The sequence below is a fragment of the Pseudopipra pipra genome, chromosome 3 (assembly GCF_036250125.1).
Source record: "Pseudopipra pipra isolate bDixPip1 chromosome 3, bDixPip1.hap1, whole genome shotgun sequence".
NCBI lineage: Eukaryota > Metazoa > Chordata > Aves > Passeriformes > Pipridae > Pseudopipra > Pseudopipra pipra.
In genome coordinates, this window is record NC_087551.1 from 79,032,754 (window position 1) to 79,059,475 (window position 26,722).

The window sequence follows — 26,722 nt, forward strand, 5'->3', positions numbered from 1 at the left end:
TGGTTAGGAACTCGTTAATGGCCACTTGAGAGGTCCTGGGTTTAAATGACTGGCACAGTGCTGCATCAGAGCTCTGTGGCATCTCTCCAAGGCACAACTCGTCTGCCTGGGCACTGAGAGAGTGGCAGGGAGTGTCAGGGCGACTGCCATCCTTGCTGCCAACAGCTGTTAGAGCTGTCATGTGCTCTTACCCCGCAGTCCTGATGCATGGCTCAGGTACATCCCACATGCCAAGAGTGAAGGCAGCCACAGCAGGCAGCACTCACCTGCCACATTTTCCTCCATTTCAAGGGCTGAGTGCTTGAACTCATCAGTGTTCTCTCTTGCAGCTTACCTGTGGTACACCAGAGATTTTTGCAGGAAGCAAACCAATGGCAAACAGTGTCCACTGGTGTCATAGAGACCTGAACATGGTTCATTGGCAATGCTGCAGCTGCACAGCCACCGTGCAGCCCTCTGTGCCTAACCAGGTTCTCACCCTCTCCCCATCCTCCCTCCAATTTTCTGTCCCCATTAAGTGAAATTTCTTTTTTTTGACATGTTTTTCCCTGCTGATGCCTGGCCCAGCTCTTGGCTGCTCTATGTTGAGCATAGATGGCTCCAGGCTGCGGTAGGAAGGTCACCTGGAGCAGGAGAGAGAGCTGGTCCCCGTCCCTGCTTGGGACGTGGCCCTCCCCTGGTTGGCAGCAGATGCCAGAGGCAAAGGTCACCTCTCTTCCTAGCCCTGAACTAGACTGTGCTATTTACTTAGTGTGGCGTCTGGCTAAGCCCAGGTTTAAACTCTCTGTTCCAAGGGTGCCAGAATTTTGTCTTTCCAGACACCTTTTTTGGGAATGGCTCAATCAGATCACTATGACCAAAATCTTGCAACAAAACTTTTTGGCAGATATCCATGTTACCAAATGCCTGAGCCCTGAAAGGGCTGAGCAGGAAAGGTATCACAGCTATATCCCCCACCCCATGCTATATGTCTGGGTTTAATTTTGTATGCCCTTGTGGAGGTAGGCAAGGGGTCATGTACACATGGTTGAGTTGCATCTCCGTAAGTGAAGGGGTTTGTTTTGTTTACGTTCAAAGAAAGTGATGAAATAATTACAGTAAAGGCATTTCCAGTACTGGAAATCCAGTTTCCTTTACTTATGATGTGTCTTCTGGCCATTCAGAGAGGTTGGGGAGGTGTGGGGTGGAGGGCTGAGGTTGTATCTTCAGTTGGGTTTCTACCATATAGGCTTTTTTCTTCCTTATTTAAATGTAGAAATGTCTTCTATGAAGTGTATGTTTTGGTGCATTGGTGGATCAGTAGGAGAATTTGACACTAAAGCTTAAAGCTGCTAATATGTGAAGTAAGGAGTAAACACAGACACTAAAAGACCCTTTTGAGAATTTTAAGTGGAGTTGCTACTTCAGTAATGTAGATGCAAAATTCAGGGAAACTTTATGATAAAGTAATCTACTGTCAAAGTAATTTTGCAAGTATTTTTACATCACTGCCGTGGTTATCAGAGGCATGTCTTTACTGTTGAAACTGAAAGAAACTTAAGTAGCTTTCTCTCCCCCCATATTTCTGCTTTTGGTGGCACTGAGTGTCTGTTTGGCATTGGTCCCAGTGCTGCCGGGCAGGATGCCCTGGGAAGAGGGCAGAGGGTATGGGCACAGGAGAGCTGCATTCTCCTGTGAAGCTCTACAAGTGGTGGGCTGTGGTAGCTCATCTACCTCTCCAAACTGATACCTGTTGCTTCTGTTTGGTCAATGAATGATTTTGTGGAAAGGACTTTTTCTTGTTTAATGTCTTTATGAGATGAAACAGAAAACAAAGAACCTAAGTATCTGCTGGGAGTGCATGCAATTAATCAATTTTCTCTTTTGTGTTGTTTTTCACACAGAGCGATGAGGCAAGAGAGAAGTTTTTAAAAATAGAAAAATGTGATTGCATAAACGTCGTTGTTGACAGGAGGACTCAGTGGATTCAGGTAATAATGTGACACTGCTTTTTATTGTGCTTTGAACACTGGCTGGCTTTCAAGGCTGCCAATGGCACTTTGTCAGGGGCTGAGGAGTAGAGGAAGGTGACAAGGTATAACAAGACCCAGTAGCTGGCTGTTAATTCATTCAGACCAGATGAAAGGGTGTGAGTGTTCACACAGCACTGGTGGTTGCTGAATAGAAGAATGTTGCTGGGGCTGTAGTAGCTTCCTTCTTTATGTCAGGCTGTTGAATCTGAGGCTGTTTTGTTTTATTCGTTTTAAATTAGTTTGTTTTTAACCCTAGGAGATTCTCTCATTCAGCCTCTTACAGCTGCGTTGATGTAGGCAGGGAAGCTCCATGCCTGTTTCATGAAAGAAGGTCAAATGATTAGCTGTCCCTTCAGACTGCAGAACTCTGAATCTATGAATATTTCCCTTGAATTCCCCCTTTTAAAGGATTTCTGGATCAGAGTAGATCATTATCTGCTAAAAGACCCAGACCTAGACCTTTATTGCTTTAGAGGACTACTGCTAGTTGTTTTCTGTGTGTGAATGAAGACAATTTCTCTTGCATGATTATAGGAAACGTAATGTGTGATATTTAGGCATGCTACTAATATGTTTGCAACATACTATCTTAAAATGATGGACTTCAACATATTTGCATCCTGTTTTGTAGGAAGTGTAAGTTGCTAGCTAAAATGCATCTCATGTTTTTAATCAGTTTAATTATTTCTCTCACTGAAGGGAACTGGAAGATGAAGGCTGGGGGAGTTTACAGTGCTAATTCCACTCCACATTTGTAATTGGGGCCAGATCCTACCCTCAGACTTCTTAAGCAATCCTGGTGAAGTCACCAGGCTTTTCACAAGCATATGGTTTTCCCCATACGTATTTGATTCCAGAATAAGGGCCTACAGTGTGCTTTTTTATGCACTGATTTCTCATACTGAGGAAGTTTGAAAAACGTGCATCTTTTCCAACATAGCCTCTTGGTTTCCAGTAACGACTGAAGAGGTTCTGCAGTATTTTATTAAGAAGCAGATCAGCAAAGTTTGTTGCCTTAGACTGAGCTGTTTCTAAACTGGCGAGTCCATTTTCTTTGTTAGGTGCAAGGTGGGGAAAAAAGCAGTTGTGGCTTTGCATTGCAATAGTAATGACCAAGAAGGACATTTAAAAAGCGTGTGAATGGGTGTGGATTTGATATTTCCTAAAGCCAGCTTCTTTTTAGTATTAAACTGCATACTCTGAGAAGATAGTTGCTGTATCAACATTGGTATAATGACACGTTATTAAAAAATCAATATCCAGTCACAGAAACAAGTCCTTGTGTAAGCAGTTGGGTGCTTACAGCTGTGATTTTTATGTATTTGTAAATGTAATGGGCTTTTTTTTTTTTCTGTAGCACTGGTAACTTGGATAAACACTGTATGTGTGACTCATTGCAGAGTATAAACTTACTTTAAAGGAGCAAGTGCTGGATTTGCTGAATATCCTGTTGCTTGCATCCCTGAATACTTACTTGCAATAGGTCATGATTGATCTTCAATTGGCCATCCTGAGGGGGAAATTACTGCTGATGTCCCACAGATACTTCAGAAATAAACAGAACAATGGAAGTGCTTTAAGAACATAAATAGTAGTTAGAATTCATAAAATCCTAAAGTAAGCATATGATACAAGGCCTTCTAAAATACAACACTTGAAAGCCTTTTTTATACTTTCAGAAAGAGCTTGTTTAGTTATCACAGAAAAAGTAAACATTTTCATTCCTTTTTCTTTAGCCCTTTCCCATTCCATTCCTCTTTTTCTCCTTTTTTTTCTTCTTTTTTTCCCCCCAGAGTCTTTTTAATTTGGTGGGACTGGGGACCCAGTGCATAGAAAACCCTACTTGGGAGCAGTAGATAACACTGCTAATTGTCCTCCTGTTGTTAGGTACATTCTTGAGGTCTTTCTGCAGTGTCAGCATGGAGTTGATGTAATCCAAACTGAACAGTCCCTGTGTGCATGTGTGCGTGAGTGCGATGCGATGGGCACTGCAGTGGCTCCTGGACCAGTCAAGAACACACTTGTTTTTTAATGTGATACCCCGAGCATCAGTGATGCGGGATGCAATTCCTCTGTGTGTGTGTGTGTGTGTATATGTGCAGGGGTGTAAGCTCACGGAGGGCAGCATAGCACAGCATCCCCGCTCATCTGCTGCACCTTTGGTGGGGCAGCTGCAGCACCTTGAGCTGCAGCACCTTGAGCTGCACCACCTTGAGCATCGATGGGGCAGGGAGGTGAAGTCGCTGCTGGAAAGGGGCAAAGGAGGAAAATGGGGAGCAGAGGAGTGGGGGGCTGGGCAGGGAGCAGGGGCCAGGGAGGAAGACACAGCTCCAGAGGGAAATACTGTGTGCTTTGCAGTTGCTTGTGTGGATAGAAACCAGATGGTGCACTGGAACACCCGCTCGCTTGGGCGGCGGCAGAGCCAAACATATGGTTAATGGTTAGGAGAAAGAGCTTTTCGAGCCAGGGCTTTGCTGACTGCCTCGCATTACAGATTGTTGCAGTGTGTCATTACATTGCCAAACTAAGTGCTTAATACCCGCTGCGGGCGCTGGGCAGGCATTTGCAGGAAGGATGCTGAGGCTCCCTGGTCAGGGTGGGAGGTTGACATCATGTACAGCCCACTGCCACGCCCCCCACGCCCCCTTTCCCCACTGGGAACCCTGTAAATCTCCCCATTTACAAGCCTAAATCCTACGGTCGGCAGTTTTCTCGTTCTGGGTGTCTTTAATCCATTTATTTCCAACAGCATATGGTTGGTTTTGCCTTTTTTTGTTCCTTTTTTTCCTTGATCCTCGAGCAGCTGAATTCACTGAGGCTGCAGCACTGCATTTACATGTCCGGCATCCGAAGTTCCTGCTCTGGGATCTTTGGGCGACACCAGACCCATGTTATCTAAGGAACTGCTGAGCTCATTCATCTCCTTTTCACGGCCCGCTTCCTTTTATTTTTAGCCAAATCCGTCAGGCCTGACAGGCGGGTAATTTGAGCCAGAGAAAGGGCAAAGCTCCAGGTCCTTTCCACAAAGCAATTCTTCTCCTCCCTCCTGGGAAGGCTCCAAACTTGGCCTGCTCCAGGCAGATGGATTTGTTGAGTCATGTGAGATCATTTACACAAAAACACAGCGAGGCAGTGAAAAGGAAAAAAAAAAAGGGGAAAGAAAAAAAGAGAAAAAGGTGGGGGGGAAGGGGTGGGAGAGCGTGCGCTGCCGGGGCTGCTGCGAGCGTAGGAAATGTGCTGCGAGGCAGCTAGACAGAGGAATGCAGCAGATTCATTCTTGTATAAGGTAATGTCTCGTTTACAGTATAGGGTGGAGCCAGCACAGAGGAGAAATCACTCGAAAACAGATTACTCATTTAAAACAAAAAATTTCCTTAAAATAAATAATAATAATAAAAATTAAAAAAAACAACAACCCAACCAACAAGCCAGCGGCGCACGCGGGCGTGCAACAAAGGCGGCGTTGTTGACAGCACCGGATTACAGTAGCGGTAAACTCCGGGCTGGGAGGTTGCTGGAAAATGAGTTTGCTCCGTGATGCAACTGGAGTTTGCTTTGTCTGGCCGCCAGTGCAAGCGGGGCGGCCGAGACTGGGAGCTCAGTGGCAGCAGGGCACGCTTCGCTCCATCCAGTGATGGTTTCGGATGATGGGGAGGGATGGAGGGAGCGCAATGAAGGATCCTGAGGGGGCAGGCTGGGCTGGGGCATCATTAAGAGTGATAACGAGGGCGAATGTGCATGGAGGGGGGGGTGGGAGAGAACCTCTTCTTGTTTTGGTTTTGAGTTGGCTATGGCATCAGCTTCATTGCATCAGGGAGTAAATTACATTTATTCAGTTGAATGTGAATTTTGTTTTCGTTTGCAACCTGAGCTAACCCCAGCATGTTGGGTTTGGGTTTTTTAAGTGGGTGGTAAGAGAGAACATGAAACTTGGAGCTTTTCAGATCTTGTTACATCCCAGAGAATTAGGTTGGGTTAATTTATGCAGTGTTCTAACAAGATGTGTTCAAATCTTTAAATAGACTGCATTTAAGTATTGTTAATATAACTTCCAGTTACTCCAGTTTTCTTAGCATCTGAATGTTGCTGTTTTGTCCCAGTGACAATTTAAAATCAAGAGTAGGACCAGAAATTGAAACTGGAAATGGTGGGAAACATGCAATAAAACAAATCCAATGCAAAGCATTTCCTAAAATTCTCAGCTACAGTTACAGAACTTGCAGGAGCATGTAAACATGGGTTTGTATTTTAGCATGACCCTTTCCCCTGCTGAGTAGCATCTTCTGCAGACTCCACAGCAGTGTCTGTTGAGGTGATTTCCTCTGGGAAGGGGAGGGTTTGTCTGGAACCTGCCTTCCTCTAACTTGACCTTGTCTTTCCCTTTTACTCGTCCTGCTTCTTTTTACACTTTTGTCTGAAAGATGGCTTTCCCAGCCCGCTTGCCCTGCCAGGCTGTGCCACTGACCACAGCATGTTCAGTGTGGGGAGAGCCTTAACTTCTTCTTACAAGTTTTCTCATTTGGTGGAAACCTTTTGTCTTCCCTGTCTCTTGATCAGGCTGCCACCTTATTTATGTTGAAGGAGCATTTGGCAACACCCCAAGTCCCGGCTGGGGTCCTGCACTGCAAAAACCCACAATGGGGTCCCTGCCCCTCAGCTGATGTCTGGATCAGCAGAAGGGTAAAAGTATAAAATGAGAAATACAGCCAGGTTTGGGACCTAGATGGTGCAATAAGCTGTGGCCGTAGCACAACAGCTTTTAATGGGGAATGGCTGTAGATTGCTTTGAGATCCTCAAAAAGGTCCTGGAGAAGAACAGCATTGTTATTTATTCTGTTTGCATAGTTATTGTAACTTTCTTTCCTCTCTTCCCCAAAATACCTAATTATCCTACATTTTCTGTTGCTGTGAGCAACATTTCCTGTTATTACTCAGAGCTGCAATTCCAGTTAAATTCTCACTTTGTAAAGCTAATCTCCCAGCAGTGGGTGTGGGATTTTCAAAAGAATAGACATTTTTGAAGAGCCAGTTTTTAAGATTTTTGTCTGAGTGGACAATTCTGCAAAACTCCTTTTTTAACTATTCACATTTGTTATTGCTTGAAAGCTCAATAGCTTCATCTCTATTTATGGCACTTAAAAGACTTGCAGGTTTTTAGTTCCCCTGCAGAGTGCCCCACTCCTCAACGTCTCCTTTTTCTGTTTCAAAGATGCCACGTGTGTTGCTCTTTGCATCTTTACGTCAGACAACCAGCCCAGCTAGGCAGGTTTCGGGAACTGTTCATGACCTGTCTATCGGGAAAATCAGCCTTACTCTTCCTTCCCCCTCCTTCACAGCCGCTCAACTTCCTCTCCTTCTTCTAAAAGTGTGTTGTCTATCAGATGCTATCAGCCCTCTAATTCTTTTATCTCACTTCTCCTATCATTTCCATTCTTCTGTCTGTCTCACGATTAGACTAGAAATTTCTCTGCTGCTGGCCTCTTCCCTCCTCTCGTACTGAGGAGAGGAGGTGCTGCCTCCTTTGGGATCTGAGGAGGGATGAATATGAAGTTCATACATGTTGTATCATGTCCTGTGCTTGACATCAGTTTGCACGGGTAGAGGATGTTATCCATGGCAATTTTTCTTTCATTGCTGCCTTAAGCAACTAACTCCCTCCATCTAGGTTGGATGATGAGCAGGAGGCTCCCACCAAAGCTTGGTGAGGGAGCCACTGAGAACTTCCTGCTAAGGTTGCTCAACCTACTTATGTTGTGCCAAGGAGAGATGCTTTGAAAGAGAGGTAACCCTTTACGTTTGACCTCAGATTATCCTCTTGACAGGACTGGGTAGTGATTCTCTCCCTCAGAAAACTTAGGCAAATTTTATAGTAGTATGCAGTGGTATCTAAAATGAATGGGCCAAGCCTTCATTTATGGGACGTAGGAAATAACCTCAAAATAAATAAATCTCCAGCCTGACACCTTCCCCCTAACAGAAAATCATAGAACTTCTAGTGTAGTGGTGGCAATTTCCTCTTCTTCATGTATTCACCTAGACAGCATCCCAGGGGAGAGGCGACATTTATTCTAAAAGGATTAATCTAAATTTCTCTGGAGCTTTAAATCTGTGTAAATTTCTCATCCAGCAATGAATTGGTGCAGCAGTGAAGCACAGGACTGTTTGTAATGTATTCGAAACCTAGCTATGTTCTGGATACGGCCAAATCCCATTAACTGTGATTTCCCTGCTTCCATTTTCCTCCTGTTGAGCCTTCTGGATAGCATCTTCTCTTAACAGCTTGTCTGTAGAATCTGGTCTGAAGACCTCCCAACCACTCCACTCCTCTCAAAGCAAGGGAAACTCTGGGAGCAGCTTATTACATGCTTATCACCCAACTTTTATTTCTGGTAGGGGGTCTCCACTGGCCATAGGTGAAACAAGCTTACATCTCTTTCCCTTCCCTTCAGTCAAGCACAGCAGAGGTTAAAGTTCTTTTGGAGATTAAACTTTGCCTGTTGGTTTAGTGACACATCAATCCGGATATCTGTGTATAAAATTGGCCTCTTGAATTCCCTTGGAGCATCCTTAGGGAACCTTAAAAGTTGTCTGAGAGTTTCTAGCAAGGATGTCCAAGCATCCTCTGACACTGCCTTTGTAGTATCAAGTTTTTCAAGTTTGTGTTAAAAAATAGTTGTTTTAAGGCTCTGTTCACTCCCTTAGCTTTTCACTGAGACTTCCTATAGCGTTACTAACTGCTAATGTGATCCTTTAGTTTTTTGCCTTGATTTCATAATACAATAAATTTGTCGGCAAAAGCCTCTTCTGATCACATGCTGTAGAAATATCTTTTTTTAAACCTGTTTGCAGCCTTTGTATGATTAATGGAAACATGCTGTTGCTTCTTGATAAATTCATTCATGTTTAATATCTATTTGTGGGCCATATTTAGCTTTTAAGTGGATGTGTCACAGCTCTTGAGGCATTTTGGTGGCTAAATAGCTGAAATTAGACACTCTGGTTACTCATGCCAGTTGTTTTCCTGTGTTCATACTGAACTGTGTGTGTTACACAAATATTTTTAGTTATAGCCTTGTCAGATTTGTTTAAGGAAAAGAGATGTCCTCATTTTCCAGAGAAGTTTATGTGTGAGTTGAATTATATTAATTTTTTTTCTCACTTGATCAAATTTTAAGTGGCAAGATGAAAGAACCACTGTTACTTGCAGAAGTAAGACTTGATTTTGCAGGAGTGGAGTGATTTATCTTTTGTATCCACTTCTCTAACTGTAAAGACCCTAAAGAGCCTGCTAGTCAACAATTTCCTTACTGCAACCAGTGAAAAATCAGATTTAAAATGCATTTAACTCATGCTCCATTCCACATTTAATACCTCTTGATTACTGTGGTCACAGCATAAATAAATACATTTGATAGCTTACTGGATCATGCAAATGTTGGATGTGTTTCTCCTTCATCAGAATACTCCTTTTATCAAAGATAGCTGCTGTCATAGAGCCCCAAGCTGTTGATTAGGTAGAAGGGAATACCATATATGGGAAAATAAACCAGCACCCAGCTAGCTTCTTACTCGAAAATAATGAGATTTCTTTTAGAAAATTCAGCTTGTTGTTTTTTCTTTGAATACTTTCTTAAAATTAATAATCATGGCTAGGCTTCGCAAACGAACAGTTGGGAAGGGCTCTACCCACATTTGCTACAGGTGTACTGGTGGCTAAAGAGGCCAATACGAGATAGACAAGATGGTTGCAAAAGGCACAGCAGAAAGACTCCTTGGATGGTATCAGCAGGATATGATTCTTTCTGCGTTGTCTTTTCTCTTTGATGGTGATCCTGCGTGTGTTCTCAAAGGAAGCAGCAACATTATGGATTGTGTGTCTCCAGACCTCCCAATTGGAGGCCAGGGTAGACCAGCGATGAAGATCAGTATGGCCAAGGCTGAGATGTTGCTTCAGGGAGTCCTTGTATCTTCTCTTTGGGGCTCCTCTTTTGCGGCGACCAGTGGCAAGTTCTCTATAGAGCATGATCTTAGGGAGGCAGTGATCCTTCATCCTGGAGATGTGTCCTGCCCAACGCAGCTGTGATTTCAGCAACATGGCCTCAATACTCGTAACTGCTGCTTGTTCTAGAACAGATGTGTTAGTTGCATAATCTGACCAGTGGCTGTTTAGAATTGTACGGAGACAGCGTTGATGGAAGCGTTCTAGGAGTCACAGGTGGTTGCGGTAAATGACCCATGATTCGGCTTTCGGTTCTGGGTTTACCTGACCAAAAGAGTGTGTAACTGGCACCATGTTCTCTAAGGCTGCCTTCCTTGTGGAGACAAACTTCACTGAAAGCAGCTATGTCGATGTTGAGACGTGATAGTTTGTGAGCAGTTAGGGCAGAGCGATGCTCAGGACGTCCACCAAAAACATTAATAATAAAATACTGGAAAATAAACTTGTCATATGTTCTGGGAGGATGACATACATAATTAACATGGGATATCTATCTAATTGGTTTTGGGTTGGATGCTTATTGGCTTCCACATAGTACCGTGAATGGGTTTGAAACCACTGTGGTGGGCTTGGACTAGTCTGGACCAGCTCAGACTTGTTGCTGCCCTTCTTGATGCTGTTCACTATGGTTAATGGCGTCTGGATGGATGGCAGAACCCAGATGGTTATGGTTAAAGAATTCTCCTCCTTGGATGCACTGCTTGGGCACAAGTGTCAGTGAAACCCCTTCTGCAGCCATTGATGTTGTAGGCAGGGGGACCACATGGGGAGGACATCTGGGTATCACTGTGCTGCCGAGCATACGCATGGCACAGCCAGACCTGCTCAGCTGTGTGTTTTGAGAGCAAGAGGTTAAAAGGACAAGGGTAAACCACGGTCTAAAACAGACTCTTGCATCTGGCAGGTCTGTTCTTGAGTGACACTCATTTGGTTACGCAGCTCAAGTGCAGCAAGAGTTTCACCCCTGCCCACGGGCTGACAGTCACACGCTCAATGCAAAGTTATTTTTCTGCTGGGCTTTACCCCTTGTGAGTGTTGTCATTGGAAGTAACAGCAAATTGAGGAACAGAGGTTTATGGGGCATCATGGCCTGTTCAGTGTTTAAAATAAATCTTCTGTGATTAATTCTCCATGAGGCAAAGGGGGAGAGAAGTTCATGCCCTAAACTCTGGAGAATTTTTAGTATTTAGTGCTAATTTTAACCCTGAAGCATCAGTGAGTTAAGTAGAGCTCAAAGGGCTGCATTTAGCCTTCATCAGGAAACGCTGGATAGCATTGCTGGAGGAGTGGTGACAGCAGGGAGTCCCTATATGCATGCAGCGGCACTTCTAGAAGAACTAAAGGTTGGTTTTTCCGAACAGAAATGGAGACACACATGAGTTGGTGACACACATTATGCCACCACATACAGTAGGTGGCAGGAGAGACAAAGTGACAGCTTGTCGGGGGTGGCTGCTGGTCCACGTGCCACAGTAACAAATGAAGGCCTACACCCAATACCTTGGAAGAAAAGTGACACTGAATACAATGCCAGGTGCTTTTGTGAGGTCTGTCATCTGGTATGATCAACACAACAACATAACAAGATGGGAACGTTAGCCACATGTATTGCAATGCCCCCATGTTAAATGCCACACTCTGCGCTGTGTCATGTGTTCCTATGATGTCTTCTGGCAGGTTTCAGGGTCTAGAGGTGGTGTGGCAGCCTAAGCCATTCCCAATTACTGTTGCTCATCCTCTTTCTCTCCCCACATTGTCCTTAGCCAGCACTTCCCCCATTCCCTCTTGCACCAGCATTGGTGCTTATGAAGCTGACCATAAGCTGCTCAGTGGGGTGAAGTCAGTCAACAACTAACTAAACCAAAGATGTGGTTGGATTTTGTGCAACTCAGGGAAGCATCTCACCTCGTGGTCATGAAACTAGTGTTGAGGTAAAGAAGCAAGCGATAGGAAAAAGGGACTGACAAATTCAGGCAATAGAGCTGCACCCTTGATCTCTACCACCTCTGTCAAACAGGATGGAAGGGGTACTTCTTTAATGGATAGTGAAGTAAACACTGGAGACATCTCTAAGCCAACAACTGATATTTTTAGTCTTCTGATTTGCATTCACATAAAGTAACCTTAAAAGCCTGAAAAATGTATCCTTTTAAAGCATACAAGAGTCTTTTCTAATGGAGAGGGAAACTGAAGAAGTGAAATTAGTGATGTTTTCCATTTGTCTGTTAGACATATGTCTCCTTTTTAGAGGTGAAAGGGATGTTCCTCATCCCACTTCATTTAAGGTGAACAGATTATTTCCTTTCTTACTTATGGGAAATTTGGTCTCCCATGGCACGCAGCGACAAAATCTGCTCTCGTGCATGTGTAACTTGAGCAAAGTCAATGAGATTATGTTTGTAAAACAGAGAAGGTGATCTGGCTCAGGGTTTGTAACTGGAGAAAGGAAGTACTTTTGTTCATTGGTTTAGAGGGAATTAGTGTATGGCTAACATATGCTCACCTGTTTGCTGTGCTTTTTTTCCAAGGATTGTTCCCTGAAGGATTTTTGGTCATGATGGAAGCATCTTCATTGTGCAGGCCTGCCTTAGAGCCGAAAAGAGCAGACAGCATTTGATTCATACTTGTCAGAGGAATGTTTAGTACACATACCAGCTTCCAGTGATGACTTTAGTCCGTCCTCCTTTTATCTGTACTTAGAAGTAAACTTTGAATTCTGGCATATCAAAACATGCAGTTGTATGATGGCCTAAATTCTGCATCTTCATATGAGATGAAATCCCGTTGAGCAACTCTGTGACTTGTGTTCTGTTTCTGTGCCCACTGGTTTCGTGAGATTGTTGTCAGCATTTTTTCAATACATTAATGTTGTTTTCTTTGTTGAAAGTGACCGAGAATTAAACTGGTGTTGAAGTTGTATAACTGCCAGTGTAATGTAGTAGCAAGGACAAGACATCTGTTTAGGTGCTGGCTTGGTTGTCTTTGCTGGAGAGCCTGACTGCCCCATAGATACAACCTGAGCAGTTCATAGTGATGAAAAATGGAGGCAGGAACACAGTGATTTATTGAAGGTCATGGGGGAAACCTGAAAGGTTGGGACTTAGTTCTCTTCTTCCACCCCTGCCCTGCTGGAAGCTGAATCCTGTGATTTCTAGTATGATGAAGTTTACTTCCTCTTCCCCTGAGAAACATGAGATTTCCCACTGGAAAAATATTTGTTCTTATCACAGGAGGTACAGACACACATTTACAAATTTGGAACCAAGTTTGACTCATTGCTACGAAACCACCACATTTAGAGAGTAGTTAGTTATAGCTGTAGTGTGCAGATTAAAAGTGGAAATGGGCTCAAACAACAGTTAGTAGCTGCTCTGTTGTTGCTTTACATACAACTCAGATAGTTGAGTATCTGGACCAGAGAGGGACCTGGGCATACAAGTGAGTCAAAGCAGCTTTTGAACTGCTCCATCCCTTGCACCGAGGACAGGTCCTTTGTCATAGAAAAGCCATTTGTAAAGAATGGGACCGTGTTGGCCAAATTTTCCTTGATTAGGCTGATACCTTGCAGATGCTGATATGTTGATAGAAATTGTATGGCTGCAAATAGTTAATTGGTTTTGTAACCAGGCTTAACTGTATTGCAGAACCAAAGGAGGGCTCTGCTTGGTGAAGAGGATCAGGACAGAGTTCCTATTACTTTAAAGCAGTAGCTGTCTGAGGCTAATTATGAAAAACGTGACAAGTTGAAATACTCATTTTTTTAAATGAATTTCCATAAGCAGCTCATAGACATGTTTATGCCCCGCTGGAAGAAGTCTGACTGCACTTTAATGTTTATACCTGGATTGGTGATTAGGAAAAGATTGTTAAACAACTGGAATTTAAATACCGGTACAGCTTCATTGTAATAATTTCCCCAAAGGCATATTGGTAATTCTGCTAAATAGAGAGTTTAGTAGACTTTAATAATGTGTACTTTGGAGACCCTATACACAAAGGAATAATGCATAAAACATTCATTATGGTAAACTGCTACCTCTGCATGTAGAGGGGAATCTGTTGGAAGAAAACTGTTGAGTGTGGCAACACACTGTAGGGTGTTAACAGACAGAAGTCATTGTCACCCCCTTACCTAGCACTTACTTCACCTGCTGTGATTGAAGTTGCAGCCTGTATTGTTTTACACGACAGTGAATTAATTATTTGAGGTAGACACTAGTTTATTTTCTGAGAAGTTCTTTGAAAACCAGTGAGCCATGGTGGTTCACAGGGCTTTGTTTTCCTTTCATGTGCTGGTTCAGTTTCAAGAGAAGAGGTACCTGGTAGGAAACACAGAATAACATCATTAAAAAATTTACGTAAATACATTAACATTGAAACAACAAAAAAGCAACGTTTGCAAGTGGCTCTAAGCAAGTTTAGTGTTGGATTTTGATTTGTTTTCACTGTGCTGCTGCTGAGGGTCCTGCTAGAGTACAGGCAAGGAAAAGGAAGGAGCAGATGCTTTTGGTGGAACGGTAGGGCATTTATCTCTTTTAATGAGGTAACATCATTAGTGCTGACAAAGTGCTGCAAATCAATATGTGTAATGGACTGCTGCTGTCTTTCAATAGTGCACAGGCTGCTGTACTTCTGACCATTCAAATCTGCTGAATCACAGGTCAGGCTTTATCTCCTGTCTGATGCTAGGTTGGTTTTTTTGGTGGATTGTTTTTTGTTTTGTTTTTTTGTGTTGGTTCATTTGTTTGTTTTTAACCATTTTGTGCCCCCTCCTCTGATCTTTGCCTTTAATCTCTGAGAACTGGAGCACTCCAGGATATGTGTTGGGGCAGGCAGAAGTGTACCAATTTTCCAAGCATAAGAGCTCATTGAAATGCCACATGTGTCTGTCGCAGTGCAAGGACCTTCTCTTTAACTGGAAAGACTGAGATTGCTAATATCTCTTTGAGCCTGGTCCCTTTTGCCTAGGATGGCTGCAGGTTTTGGGTTGGGTGGGTTTTTTTTTCCTTTGCGCTCTGCCTGTTTCCTTTAGAGCGGTGGTATAATATCAGATGCAGTAATCATGTCAGCCAGTGACACTGATGACCTTGACGTTGAGTAACAAAGAGCTGCAGAAGAAAGAAGAGAGAGAGAGAGAGGTGACTGTGGCACTGGACAAGGAGCATCAGCAGGTGGAGGGAAATCTGCGGGTCAGAGCATTCCTCTGTTCAAAATCCATTGGTGTAAAAATTATATGCACAGTTGTATGCAAGGTGACTAAGGAAATAAATGAGATGGATGTCAATAAAGATCCATCCTTTATGTCTCATTTTTCAGATGGTAAACATTACAGCACATTACTATAATAGCTTAAAAATAACAAAACCTCAACCAAATGACTCTAAATTTGAAAAAGCCAGGAGGTTTAATAATGTCTCTGTTAAAAATTACCTAATACCTCCAGAATTCCATCAAAACCTCCTACTACAAACAGACAACGTAACCTAAACATTTGAGGTATGCTGTGTGTTTATCAGAGGGCCCCAGAGTGACATTTGGGCATCCGTGCTGATTCCAGGAAAAGAGCTTGTCGGTAAAAAAGATTCACCTGAATAGATCACACACAGCAGAAAAAAAAGTGGTTCCTCTTTCTTTTTTTTATCTGCATGCCCCTCCCATCCTGGGCTTCCTAACACCTCATTGTGGTGGACAAATATAAACAGAATTTGAAAGAACCTGATGGTCCCAGCTAAACACTGCAAGGTCATTCCAGTTTTCCTCTTAATTGCTTTTCTTGCTTCCTTCCACACATCCAACGAACCTCTGCAGCATCCTCAGGTGGACTTCCATGTGTTTTTGCTCAGCCATGATCTGAAGGTCTGTGGTCACCAGAGTTGATATGAATCCAGAATTGTGGGTCTCTCATTGCTCACCCCTGTTGTGTTACCCTCACACTGAGTAGGGGGACACAACTAAAAGCCAAATAAGGTCACAGCTGGTAGGTCCACATATTAGCCTGTACTGAAGTATTATCTAAGCAACACCACTGAGTGTAGGTTTGGGTCAAGACTAGGTAAAGCTCCATTTATACTTGTTCCTTTTGTTAAATTTATTTGGTTTTCCTGCTGGAGAGATCCCAGGGTACACTTCAGTACACCCAGGGTACAATCCACATTCCCCACTGCTGAACTGAAAGCATCGTTCTGTAAAGCAACAATCTTGCTAGTGGGTTGTTGCTTTCTCATGCTCTTGACTGTCGTGGGCTGGCAAAAACTAGTGTCCAATAGGTCATAGAAAAGGAATCATCTTGGAAAGCTTTAGAGCTTTTAGACCTTTTTCGTTTTACACACACACACAGAACATCCCTTTCATAAATCATTTCTACCAAAGATTTTTTGTGCTATCTTATTCCAAAAGTAAAACCAGAGTTCACTTACCTCTCCTCCAAGATTGGGACTACAAAAACCTTACACCGTCTCACCCTCCTCTCTTGCTGAAGGCACTCCAGTCCAATAAATAAATACTTGGCTGAGTTTTACTGCCCTTTACCCAGTTAACTAAAACCAGATGCTGCCTTCTTTGTTGAAGGCAAGTCATGCCTACTTCTGTTGCTCCAGCCAGCAGTTTCTCAACCAACTTGGCCTCTGACAGACTGATTACTTTTTAGTGACTCTGAAACAGTTACCAAACCTTTCTGTGATTGTTGTATGAAAAGAAAATAACATTGTCATGAGCTCTTAAGGAGAGAAAATAGCTGGCCATACCCTTTTCCAAGACTATAGATGACCCATCTTTTCTCTCATTTCCCTAATAAAACCAGGGTGAAAGTATTGTGACAGAAGGCAAAGGGACAGGGGATGGAAGGGTTTTAAGAAGTAAAGAGCACCTAGTATTACAGGCTTCCGTATTATGGTTATATGCTCCTTTTTTTCTCTTTCTTTCTTGTGGATAGTTTATTCAAAATATTTTAGCACTTGGCACCACTTCTCAAGAGGAGAAAATGCAGATCTGCTTGTCAGTACTGTTTCAGGGCGGGGGGCTTAGAGGTGATGCTGCCACAGTCTCAGCTGCTTGTCAGGTTTGGTGCTTATTCTCATAGAAAATACAGGGCAAAGCCCTGGTGGAGAAGGGCTGTCAGTCTGAGATTGCAGCACTTGTGGGCTAAAGCATGTTTCCCTGACTTTCCTGGGTGGTCGCCTGGCTTGTTTGCAGCACAGGGAAATAGATCTTTTGGAATGTGAAATCGTGCCTTCTGCATTTCTCCCACAAGTATTTTATAGTTTTGACTGGCATGTGGAAAGGAAATGGAGAATAATAGAAGAAAAAACTTATATAACCCTTCAGCTGTGCTTCCTTTCCATACCAAGGTTTTGCATTTAAAGTAAAAAGACCAGTCTTGTGTTGCTGTGAAAATCTTTTTTTGAAGTTTAGTGACAAGTTTTTTTTGGTAAATGAGTAAAGAGGGTTTTTTTTTTTTGGTTGTTTTCTCCTTAAACTCATCTCAGTTTGCTCAGGTACACTCAGAGAAATAGAATCTGATTCTTAAAAATTCAAACAATCCCTTTGTCCAAGGTAGATTTATTTGATTCTTGATTTTACAGAAATAGGTTGTGAAGGGACCTTGAGTGTTTGGGGATTTTGTTGTTGTTGTTGTTCTTTTCTTTTTAGCAACAATGTTATAAACCAGTAAGTATCCAGGCTTTTAAAGTCTCATATGTGAGTGCTGTGTATGGGATTAGAAGACTGTATGACCAGCATCTCTTTTTCCTTATTCTCTCGAAGTGACTGCCATCTACTCACTAGCTCTGTGGTCATGACTCTCATGGTCTCGTTGAAGTAACATGTCTTAAAAGACAGGTCCTTTACAGCAGGACTCCTTTCTCCCTCAGGTTCAGCTGCACAGCCTGCAAAAGGCAGCCTGCACATGTAAGAAGTTTTCTTTATAGAGTCTGTGGAGGATCCAGCTTTGGTCCAACTGTGAATCAGCCACTTGAGGCTGAGGATCCTTTGTATCTCCAGGCAAGTTACTTGTAAAAGTAGGATCTTTGCCCTGGTACATATGTTAATGACAGTAAAGTAGTGCAAGAGCACGGGGGGGTGAATCAGCATGTGCAAGTCAAAAAGAAATACTTGCTTTTCCCCCAGTTCTGCCGTCAGAGGTAGCTTCATCCTCTGGGGACATGATCCTGGTTTTGTGAAGAATGCCCAAGGGCTCAAGTCACTTATTTTCTAAGCTTTGTAAATCTGGGTATAAGTGTTACATTGTTCACAAGGTGCCTTGCAGTTCCCTTCTGGGAACGTGTAAAAAGTATGTGTATAAAAAGTACCTCTGCCTTTGCAGCGGCTTTCAAAATAAAGATCTGTTTCGTTAACTTGAGATGCTTCCCCATGGCTTACAGATCTTGGTTTTGTCTGGCAAGAGCAATCTATAATCCAGGGGTGTACAGGTAAGGGAGCCCTTCAGAGGCTTGTGGAAAAGGAATGATGCATTCAGCGTGATACTTAAAGAAGGTGAATATTCTGACAGTTTCCCACTGTGTCTTGCTATTCAGTTTTGAAAACTGTGGCTTGCAGTGATCCTCTCAGTAGAACAAGGCACTCCTATCAGGCTCCTGGAGGAGCCCAAGAAGTGTACACTTAATTGCTTTGTGAATGATGTGAAGTCTTGGAATGCAATCTAGCCATTGCTCATTAGCTAGCTGAACCTATTAAACCTGGACAGCGAGCAGGACTGAGTCGTCCGCCCTTGATTGCAGGCAGCTAATGGAGCTGTGGGAGCAAGCTGTGACTGTGGAGTGGAATTGGCAGTAGACTCCTATCAACCTTCCCTGTTTTGAACTCGCCCTACACTCCATTTAGACTTCTGGCTTCAAGACAGATGATTTCAGAGCAGCGAGGAGGGGGGCAAGGCAGCGGGTGAAAAGTGTTGTCTTCCCAGCTATGTTAGCTTTGATCTGAAGTTAAAAGCAAACCAGAATTCAAATGGCACCAATAATTTGACATTTAAACCTGGAGAAGCGGAGGGATTTGTCATCTGGCAGTGGCTGGCTTTGATTATTGATTGGTTCTTGTGCAGATGGTTCCACTACACAATGCTAAAACAACAGAAATTGCCCAAATAATATGATTTGGCATCGCTTCAGTATTTTTTAGCTCTGAGGAATCAGCTTTGCTTACAAAGCACATGTATAGGTGGTTTGGTACCCATGAAATACATTCAGTCCTGCAAAAGAGCATGGTAGCACTTTCTGGCATCTTCATGCCACACTAGCAGCACAGAAGAAAACAAAATTCAGTAAATGTTAATTGAGGATTTTGTTGGGTTTTTTTATAGTAACTTAAAGAAAAATTAAGATAATTAGAGTTTGCCCAGGAAATTTGAAGCATTTAAACCTTTTAAACACATGTGAGCTTCAACTGAAGATGGATACAGCCCTGGCTATTTAGTGTCTACCTCTAGAGCACTCTTGGCTTTGCACTGAACCCTTGTTTCAGAGCAGTTTGTGCTGCTAGCTAAATTGCCAGCATCTCATCCTTCAGCACTCACATGCCTCCCATCCAGTTGTACTTTATGCCCAACCTTATTTACCTTGTGGGTTTTGCCAGGATCACAGCTTGGTGGTGTGGCTTTGGGCCCAATCAGACCATCTGTCAAGGAGAAGGGGAGGAGAAGGTAGTGTGTTTGACATGTTGCTTGAAGAAGCGCATGTCCAAATGTGCTTTGAAATCTTTGTTCTACTTGCTCGTTCAATACTTTTAAGGTGGTGTATATTGTGGAATTTTTTCCATTGTGCTGCCTTACTTTGCCTGTTGTGGAGAGATTGTTTCATTTCTAGTCTGGATTCATACATTTTGTTTGTGCTGCTGGCAGATCCTATCAACACCCACTTTTCTCTGATATTTAAACTTTAAAAGATAAAATAAAAATCTTTGGTGTCATAGAACACTGACTTGCTTGTAAAATAGTTCTATATACTGGAGATGCTATTTAAAAATATTGTAGGAGTCTAGTAATACATTAGCATTTTATGCATTTCACTCTGAGCAGTCCCAGAGTACTTAAACTGTAGTGCACAGAACTGCGAAGATGTGGTTCTTAGGATAGAGGCTGTAAACCAGCCTTCATTTGCAGAGAGTGTGGGGAGTGATGAGTGCAAGCAGCTTAAAACAAAGCAGACAGAATAAACTGCCTTCTGGAGGAAAATGCGGTGAAAACCACTAGTCTTGGTTGATGACAGCCAGGAGTTCAGCTCAATATGCTGTCAGAGGTGCCCACCCTGGGACCACAAAGCTGTGTGTGGACCTGCACCGGGACTCCCTTAGCCTGAGCTGCCCTGGGCTTTGCCACCACTGCAGATACAGCCCCTGGACCAGCACTTGAGGACAGGTATTTGGAGAGGCAGCCATTGAACCATTGTCCATGTGGGCTCCAAGTTAAGAACTTACTGGCTGTAGAAATCTTCACTGTACTAAAAGTAAGTAACTCCTTTGTTTGCCAGCAGCTACAGAGTCACCCACTTCAGCCGTAGGCTAGGCTGGGCCGAGTTGGCCTGTTGTGGCCCTGCACTGGGAGCAGCATGCAGACGGGCAGCTGCCACATGTCCTTTGGTGGCTGGTGACTCCTTACACAATGCCAAAGCAGTTGTGTCCCTACATGTGCAAAACATGTTTCTCTGCATCGTCCTAGATATTCTTCAGCCCATTTTATATTTGTGTCCCTTTGAAACTAATGTGTGAGTTGATCTCAGATTAGCTATTCTGTACATAGCTCAGCAGAGGGGAGATGTAGAGCTTTAGTGTTAGGACAAAAAAAAACATTTTCAGATGATTTTAAGGCAGCAGTTACATCATTCTGAGAAATTCAGCCTTGCAGAAGCTAATAAAAACTAAAATTCAAGTTTTTATAATGTTTAGCAGAACTAATACCACAGTGTGTTTTCTGATTATCATTTCAAAACCTCGGTGACATTTTCTCTGAATGTCCCCATACAAGCGCTGTTGTTCACGTGTGAGAGTCTCAGGACCAGCTAGGGGGGAGAACAGTAACCTAACGGGTATGTGAGAGCTCCATCTTCCAAAAGGAATTACGTTGTGGCCAGATGTGATGTCATGATTCAGGGTTCAGTGAGATGACAGCAGACTCAGAGTCTGGTGTTTCTAGCCAAGCAGCATAGCAGCCTGTGCTTCTTTTTCACTCTTAATAAAATGAAGCAATTAATTCTTTTCAGTTTTAAAATCCATCATGTCTAAAAGAGAGAAAAGAAAAAAAGGAAAAAACCACCACTATTTTATTTTCATTTGACATGACTGTTAGGCAGAAAGAGCCTTCTGATACATTGAGTTGGGAAGTAATTAGTCTTGGGAGTGTGAGATGGGTTATAATCTTAATGTCATTTTACCATTACTAAAATAGGCTAAGTTTGTCTTTTGCTAATCCATGTAAATCCCATTGATTTAACAGTGTTGTATGGATAAAAATAAGAAACGCAGTGGCCTATATTTTGGGATCTCCTTGCCTAGTGTAAAAGCTTACAGAGCACGTTGTTTGATGAAGCAGCCGTCCCTCTTGTACGCTAGAACACCGCTACCAAATGCTGGCACAAGCCAGAGCATCACCTGCAGCTGTTGCTGTTTCAGACCTAGCGGGTGAAGCACAAACCCTGTCATTTTCCTAGATTCAGCAGAATATGTGTATGTGCAATTTGTCAGTATGTTTATAGCAAAAAGGCTAAGAGCAGAAAACATTTCTAGGCATGGTGAAACCTGCTTTAAAAGAAATGAGAGGCTTTAAAAGCTTACACAAATCTTGAAAAACGCAAAAGACTGGACCAAACATCGCCATTTCAGTCAAATTTAGAACCTCCACCTACTTAAATGGGAACACATTTAGATTAGCGCTTTGTGCATGGCAAAGTCATCTCCCTAATCTCCTTTGGAGCATTTCTGACTGTGATTTAGGTATGGGGGGGAGGGAAGTGCTTGCAGGCTGAGACTTGTAGCTAAGTTGTCATACAGAGTTAATCTGTTGATTACCAGTGGTGTAGATAGATAGGCACTGAATTCTGACACCTGCTGCTCACTGTATACTTCTGTGCAGTTATTCATTATTTGGAAGCATTCAACCAAGGTCTCCAAAACCTTCTGTTTTTTAAGCCATTTGCCTAAACCATGGCAGCAAATTCTAGTTGCCCGGGTTGATTTTGCTTTGTTTGTGTGTTTCAGCAAGATCCAGAGAGGTTGTGTCAGTTGATCTATACACAGGTTCCTGCATTTGTCAAGTAAGTGGAGCAGAAATACATTTTCCTCCTTTCTCCAGCTCTTTTTTCATTTAATGAAATGGGAAATGTTGAAGCTACTGGAAACCTTGATGTGACATTTCTCAATGCAATGTTGCTGTCTCTTAGATTTGGGTCCTGTAAGGAAGTTGGAACATCAAAAGCTCCTGTATCACTGGTCTTCTTTAGTGCTGTTGTTATATGAAGTTGATCAGGAATAAGTGCTCAGGCTAATACATCAGACTAATATATATTTTAAAACACGTGATAAAAAGTACTGTCCTGGCAGATGATATTAGTGGTAAAGTTGTTGGTAAAGCTCTCCATTACTATAAAGGATCCTGAGTTTGAGTCTACTGAGAGCAGAGGCTCCAATACAACTGTAGCTGGTGCAGTTGTGATTGCAAGTGTGAACGTGGGTGTCAAATAAGTGAGATGAGTCTCCTGGGAATAAACCTGTACGCTCTGTCGTCCACGAAACCCCCACGTGCTCGCCCACATTGATACCTATGACTGTCGCCTACCTGCTAATGAAGAACAAAATAAAAATCTTCAACAAGGAAGTCTTCCCCCAAGTATTTCATCTTCTCAACAGGTGCTAAAATAGAAGGTAAGAGAGTTAGAGAAGTGCAGGAGTTTAACTAAGGAGGAGGTGGCCCTGTGTGCTCTCTGGGCTTCCCACATATCTCAAAGTTCTTGCTTTTGGGAATAGGCGTTGGGGCTCTGTTTGAGCTGATGCTTCAGTTGGCTTCCTGATGCTTCAGTCCTTGCCTTTCCATGTCTGCACTTGCTGCTTTTTAAAGTCTAGATTTGAACAAGTGGATTCAAGTCTCTCCGTTTCAGAAACACAGGGCATATTTATGCTCTTGGTGAAAAAAAGCATGTTTCTAGGGAGAAATGATGTACCAGATAACTGTAAATGGCAAAATTACTTAACTTTTCTCAAAGTTATACACTAAACAGTAAGCTTTAAGCAAGAAATTTTGATTAAACCCATCTTACAGACACTTATTGCAGTATACACAGCTTTTACATGTGTATAAGCTGAGGCACAAAGTAGTTGCTCTACAAGAAAGTTTTTAACACAGCCCATGTCTTGTTTGCTTTAGTCTTTCTGTGGCTGTTTATTACAATGTGTTAACATGAAGAGGTAAAATGGGGATGGTTTGTCTTTCTTAAAGCAAGCTGTGAATGGCTTACACTTGCTCAGCCTGTATTTATACTACCTGAGAGCTTGTTATCTTCAAACATCATTAAGCCATCCGTTTTTTATGTTCTTCTGAATGTGGCTTCTTTGTCTTCCCTATTTCTGTCTTCTGTCCTGATTAGAAGACTGACACCCATTTCCTAATATCTTGGATAATAGCTTTTCTTTTCTCATTTTTTAACCAGGGGACTCCTCTTTTAACCCTGAACTGTTGTTTTTATTTCTTCCCTCTCCCTACCCCATCTCCCACTCTATTCACTAACCTGACTGGTGCCAAGGGTGACACCCCCAGTGCAGATAGTGCACTCACCTAATCCATTGTCCATCCTGCAGTTTTCCAGAGCAGCCCATAACATCCTGATTTGGTCTAAATTTTTCATCTCCTGTTTGGTTTATAGTTACCCCCTACAGTTTTGCTCTGGGGAAAAGTTAGCAAGTCCCAGGTACTGGTCCTCTGGGTTACATTTCCTTTCCTTCTGTGGAACTTGTCTTTGTGAAAGACTGGGCTTTTGCAGTGTTGTACAACTTTTCTTTTCAACATTGCTGGCCCATTTGGGCTCTCCCTTGAATCTGACTTTTGAATGTTAATATTTCAGGCCTGTGGCTTGGCCATCCAAGTGCAAAGTCTGCTCTTACCCATTTTCAGGTCCAAAATTACTTTCTCACGCGGGGCCCAAATGTAGATAACATCTCTCATGTGAGGTAGTATAAATTGTTGGCAAAAGGGACCTTCCTTTTCACTCTCCATCTGCTGACACAAATAGCACCGTAAGTATAGAAGAATATGAGCTAGTTCAGTAGCCAAAAAAAAAATTGTCTGAATTTTTTTCTCCCAGCTCTGCTAAGTGTTAAGTTTCTATGGTTCACTGTATTTAGGGAGTCCTAACATGAACCTGCGTAAAATTTGGGTGGTGATAATTTCTAAAGTATTAGTGTGCTGGAGACAAGGGAGGGATGCAGTGCAAAATGTCATGCAGAAGGTATGAACAATTTACAGCAGCTCTGGAGACAGAACACAGCTGTTTCTGAGATGTAAGATGTGGTTTCTTTTTTAAGCCAGGTATTGAAATGGCTGCTGTTACTGTAAAATGTGAGTACTCTGCAATCTTTTCATCTTGCAGCATCCTTATCAAGTAGAATGTAAGTGACAGGAAAACAGCTGCTATCCTTTAGCAGCTGGCAGTATGTGGGTACCACCTGAACCCAGCGTCTAAAACAAGGCTCCAGTTGACCTCACTGAGGGTGAGGTCATGACCCAAACCAAACTGGTCAAAAGTCATGGTCGTGATGAAAAACAGTAATACAACACCCTGTTGTTGGGGGTTCAGCTGCAGGGGCAAAAATCTGTCCTTGAAAAAGAGGCAAATCAAAGGAAGATGGCAAAGTAGCTATTCCAGCAAAGTATTTGCCAGGTAAGTAGCAGATTCTGTCGTGGGTGAAATGATAGGACCTGCTTTGGTGAAAACCGTGAGCCAGGCAAGCCTCTGAGGAGTTCTTCAGGGAAAGGTTTGGAAAAAAAACCAGCCACAGAAAGTAGGTTTCTGGAACACTGGAAGAAAGGTTGCAACAACAAAAGAGACACAGGTGAAAGAGATAGAGGAATACATCAAGTAAAATCCTTTGAGTAAGCAAACTGTCTGTGACCAGGAATTGATGAAGAGCAATCTTAAGAATGAAAACAAAGCTATAATATATTCATGAAGCAAGATGATGATAACTCAGAGGGAGTAGCATTAATTATGACTTCCAAGGCAGAAAAATAGCTTGTAGACTGGGAACCAATTAGTGGTCGATTGCTCTGAACTAGATTTCAAACACAGTACATGAAATGACAATTACACAGTATTACCAACAGACAACTACTGCGATGAGATAAGAGCTGTCAGCAGATTTAGACCAAATTCCTCAGCCTGACATCTGCTTACTAACAAGGAGACTTCTTTCTCAGGGTTAGGGACAGGTTTCAGGTTTCATAACAGAGGAATCAGTGGCCAAACATCATCTTCTATCTCCAAAGCAATAGTGTGTGGCCTGGCAGAGCCCTACCTGCTCTCTAGGCTCTTGGTGATGCATGGGCATAGGGTAAAGGTGTCCCCAGAGCAACTGGTGGAATTGTTGTGATCTGAGTGTATCGGAGGCAAGCACAGTGCTTATGTTCAGCAGACTTTGTGTGCAGTCGAAGTGATTGTTATTTTTGTGTGACAATACAAAAAAAGAAAAAACGTGCAGGAGAATTAGTAATAAGAATTAATAAATTGTTTTTGCTAGCAAGTGAGCATGTCATATGTTGCTAAAAATGTAACTGGTTTTCAGCCAAGCAGTCCCAAGTAGTGGGCTTTCCAAGGACGGAAATATCAAAGCAAGCACCGGACATTTGAATACATCCAGCAAAAGCAGCAGGAAAGTCAGTTTCCAAATAAGAGTAGAGCGCCCCAAGAGAAAAAAAGGAAGATAACCTTCCCAAGAAGCTGATCTAGTTCCTGAAAAAGCTATCCCCTTTGCTCAAAAGGCAAGGTGCCACTACCGAGTAGGCCTGTCTGAGGTTAGCAAGTGAAAGCTGTTTAGTGGCAGGAGAAGGACAATGAGCACTATGACTTTATCAAAGGAACTGAAAATGCTAAAGTGGAGATGCTGTCTCACAGCGCGAAGGCAGATGTGAAAAACTCACTAAAACCAAAATTTGGAGTAGCTGCAGGTAGAGACCTTTACTGAAAAATGATTGAGTGAAGAGTTACTGAGTTCTTCAAGAAATACAAGAATATGAAAAAGTTAATAATCCAACTGATAGATAAATTGCATTCCAGTTAAAGTATTTTAGAAAGGTGATGCAAGCAATTGCAAAAGTTGAAGAGAAGTTCTGTTTCTTTCAGTGCTACAGTCACTAAAAAAACCCAGAACAACAGACATTCAAATTTTTTTCTCTTACAGCTTCAGTTCAGACACTTCAGATCAGGAGATAAAGGAACGAACAGAATTTTGAATTGCCTCTCCTGCTCCCTGGCTTGAGGCAGATTACCTGCCAGTTTAGTATGGTTGTCTGTTTGGTGCTCTTGGGGAGGATATTTTTATTACCTTTTTCAGGAGACTAATCTGCTCTTTCCAAGTATGTATTTATAATGACTGTGAAGTCTTGACAAGCTTAAACCATTGAAGTAAGTAAAGAGCTGAGTGAACAGCTCATCATGGATAACGCTGGTGTAAAAGCAACCTGCATTCCATCACCTCTGTAAGGTTGCTGTTGAGAGGATGG

At 42.6% G+C, this 26,722-nt stretch overlaps 1 protein-coding gene and 1 long non-coding RNA gene across 9 annotated transcripts in view; one reads left to right on the forward strand and one right to left on the reverse strand.

Moving 5' to 3' along the window:
• BACH2 (BTB domain and CNC homolog 2) overlaps positions 1 to 26,722 on the forward strand; it is a 193,347-nt gene that overhangs the window by 42,002 nt on the left and 124,623 nt on the right. For 4 of the 8 annotated variants that reach the window (XM_064649961.1, XM_064649958.1, XM_064649960.1 and 1 more), the window contains exon 2: positions 1,884 to 1,970. The exons of 1 other annotated variant lie outside the window; for it this stretch is intronic. The gene's annotated coding sequence lies outside the window, so the exon portion shown is untranslated. Of the gene's footprint in view, positions 1 to 1,883; positions 1,971 to 6,484; positions 6,693 to 22,212; positions 22,269 to 26,722 lie in introns of those variants that run through there. 3 more of the 8 variants (XM_064649959.1, XM_064649962.1, XM_064649965.1) reach the window with 2 other exon arrangements.
• Positions 14,207 to 21,075, reverse strand: LOC135411864 (uncharacterized). Its single transcript, XR_010429357.1, has 3 exons — positions 20,917 to 21,075; positions 19,580 to 19,638; positions 14,207 to 14,330 (listed from the first exon to the last, which is right to left on the reverse strand). It is a non-coding gene; the product is annotated as an uncharacterized LOC135411864 (long non-coding RNA).